Below are 561 nucleotides of genomic sequence, written 5' to 3' on the forward strand. Positions count from 1 at the left end.
CGAACACATATTTGAATCCTTGCTTTCAGTTCACTGGAATTATTAACTACACGTGGAATTGTTATGCATTCCTTGAATAGCTGACACCTACAGTGGCTATCCCATTTCACATTCTCACACACCTTGTATGAAGATCCTCATTTCTCATCACCTCAAGCCAGTGCCTGTGATGTAGTTTGAGAAGCAGCCTCTTAATGGGGTTTGGATTGCATTGTCCTTACCATTAGTAGTGCTAGGCATCTTTTCAAATGCTATTGTTCAGCAGTGTAATTTCCGTGGAAAAATTGTCCATTGATGTACCTTAACCAATGGTGTTCCATGTACCAATGGTTAAGGTACATCATGTTGTTGCCCCTGTGTTGTAAGATTCTTAAAATACAGTCTGGATTTTAGTTCCTTGTCAGATATATAGTTTATAGATATTTTCCACTCTTTTGCAGTTTACTGCCAGTTGTGCTGGCAGGTCCAGTCTGAGAGGAGAGAAGCTGGTCAGCCTAGTCTCTCTCTCTCTCTCTCTCTCTCTCTCTCTCTCTCTCTCTCTCTCTCTCTCTCTCTCTCTCT

This window comes from Mus caroli, chromosome 12 (assembly GCF_900094665.2).
Source record: "Mus caroli chromosome 12, CAROLI_EIJ_v1.1, whole genome shotgun sequence".
Taxonomy (NCBI): domain Eukaryota; kingdom Metazoa; phylum Chordata; class Mammalia; order Rodentia; family Muridae; genus Mus; species Mus caroli.